Here is a 2,958-nt window from a genome sequence, read left to right on the forward strand (position 1 = left end):
TTTTTTAATTTAACTTATAGAAACTTATTTTATGAATTTTTCTTTTAATTTGAAATTTTATTGTTAAAAAAGAAAAAGTATATGTATATTTTTTACAATTTAATTTTTAGAAACTGATTTCATGTTTAATTTTTTTTTCTATGTTTTAGTTTAACTATCTGTTAATTTTTAGACGTTATGGTTTAAAAAAAATATATATTTTTTGATCAATTTATTTAATTTTTAGAAGTTTGTTTAATTAATATCTTTTTTTTAATTTTTCGTAAAATAAAGCTTTCTTTTAATTTATAGTTTTTATTATTAAAAAAAAAAAATTTAAAGAAAAATATATCTTTTTTTAAATTAAAATTCATTTTTAGAAAACTTCACGTTAATACATCATTCAATTAGTATTTTGAAAGACAGAAAAAAGCTTTCAAGATAGTTGCCAGAATTGATATTTATCTTACGAAAGGCTGTGGTGAGCTAAAAACCAGTTGCCAGAATTTCGAAAGACTGATTAGATATTCTAATCTCTTCATGTTGTACCCACTGAGCTATACCAGTTAGATTCAATCATAGCATAATTCTTCTTCCTTAGCGCCTTGTAAATACTATTTGTTCCTACGTTAAAGAAGGGCTCGAAGCTATGCCTATATTTTATTGTTTGCCTCCACTCATATGCGGCCCGGTAATCATGCTAGCTAGAGCTTGTTTTGTCAACCAAGGAAGTTAAGCTTCTCCTTGCAATGAAGGACTAATGATGACTTCGTCTCCTATGGTAGGAAAGACTTGACCGCCACTCGGATACCGCTAACGATTAGGATCGTCTCAACACCATACTTTTTATGATTAACTAACTCCACACACATAGACAGATTGCTTAAACTTCTTCGGATATTACATCATAGGAACAGATATATTCACCCTTATTGCGAGTGTCGACTGGTAGATGATAAACGACTATCATTCGATTGTCGCTTTTCCATGGCATTGTGAACGTCGTTGTCTCGTTCAATAAGTCAGTGTGAATAAATTATAGGCACTCATCCTTCTACAAATAAACAGTTGAAGAGGGATGAGCGACTAAAAACTATTCTCAGTGGCTTATTCAACGAGAAATCGGCATTAACAATACCATGGAAAAGCGATACTCGAATAATAGACGTTTATCTGGGTTTAAAGATCTCCGCCTCTCTTATTCCTGGAGTTGGAAAGATGTCACTCTATTAAATAAATATGCACCGAAATTGTGTGACAACAGAGTAAGAAAACCGGTTTTGCCATAGAGAAAACGAAATCTCATAACGCACTCCTTGTGAGTGATATGATGCAGATCGGTATGAAATAAAATCTACTACATATCGCCAAAAAATGCCTATCCACTGTATTTTTTCTTAGTTGCTCTCTAGGGCATTATCTTGACACCTGTTGCCACAGTTGTGCAAATATTTTTTCTCCACTTAATAATTTAATAAATCTATTGCGAAACCGATTAATTCCCTGTTTCCGAATCCACTCCGAAATGAAAATTGATTTTTCGAAACCCTGCTATATACGTCGAGGATGCAAGTGCACAACACACAACTCCACCAAGAAAAGGAAACTCAAAATTATATATTTTCAAAAATGTTAATGCATAATTTTATTAAAAAAAATACTATGTATCATAGCTATTGATTCTTGGTTTAATTGCTAACTGTATATTAAAAATACAAGAAAAAATAAACAATTATCAACATAAATAGTATGTTTCATTGTATAAATATGTATGTCTGTATAAATGGTTTAATAAATTTTACACTTAAATTTATTCTTATACCAATTTTTTTTCAATACTAAATTAACTGACGCATCAGAGCTGCTTGGCAACAGAGCAACACAGTTTCTGCTTAGCTATTACATATAATTTTTTCTTCGTTTTTTTTTTACAAAAGTACTTAAATATAACTTCTACAGGTATTTAGTTTAAGTTTAGTGAAATAATAATTTTTATTGCAAAAATATTGCAATTTTTTTATTTATTTTTTATTCAACTATACTTAATTTTAGCTTTGCCGATTGCGCATAATTGGCGTAAAAAAGGCACAAAGTGATTAGTTATGCCGGCTTGATAGTAAACTTAAATTTTTAATTACATAGTAATACACGCATTTGGAAAACGCAGCTAGTAAACTTAAAACACAGCATTAGAGAATGATAAAATTAATCGCGAATGGATATAAAAAATAAATAAAAAAAACTCAATTTACTCGCCGTAAAAAAATATTAAGACTTTTTCAATTAATTGGAAAGTGGTGAATTTATTAGGGTGCGTTCACACAGAAAGCCGTGCCGAGCAGCCCCGAACGAAGCTGCAGCTGTTCATACTAAACGAGGCGGAGTAGAGTTTTTCGCATTAAATCGGCTGCAAGACACCTTTAATAAAATGTGGCTGATATAATTTTGAATTGAAAGATGCATGAAAAGATTTACCGAAAAATAAATTTCATAAAGCTGAAAAATAAATAGGAAGTGAAGATTTCAAAACCGCTTCTAAAAGGCTTGCGGTATGAACACTTGCATAAAGTTATAGCAATTAGAAGGCGTAGCTCCGCTCGGCGGAACTGCTTGTGTGTACATATGTACATAAGTACACTTAACAAAAAACAACAACAAAAATACCTTACAAATATTGACTTGCAGTGTTGAGCATTGCAAATTCGTTGCTATATAATAAAACAAAAACCAAATAAAATAAATAAAAATGAAATTGAAAAAACTGAATTTAATTAAAAAAATAAATAATAAATTAAAAAATATTTGTTTTTGTTATTTTTTTTGGCCTGATAACAATTATATTCAACAATTTATATTGAGCTCGAGGCCGTTTTTTAAATGAAAATTTATTGTGGAAAAGCAACAATAATTTGAAAAAATGGTAGAAGTGATAGCTATTTCGGAAATCACCACATTTCCTCATCAGACTTCTTTCAGTAG

General features: G+C 30.0%; 1 protein-coding gene across 1 annotated transcript in view; it reads right to left on the bottom strand.

The window, feature by feature from the left end:
• The window catches only part of LOC118744380, a 14,455-nt gene that overhangs the window by 10,887 nt on the left and 610 nt on the right, over positions 1 to 2,958 (bottom strand). The gene's annotated exons all lie outside the window — the stretch shown is intronic.

Source organism: Rhagoletis pomonella, unplaced genomic scaffold (genome assembly GCF_013731165.1).
Source record: "Rhagoletis pomonella isolate Grant_MI unplaced genomic scaffold, Rhpom_1.0 Rhpom_scaffold_00001, whole genome shotgun sequence".
Taxonomy (NCBI): Eukaryota; Metazoa; Arthropoda; class Insecta; order Diptera; family Tephritidae; genus Rhagoletis; species Rhagoletis pomonella.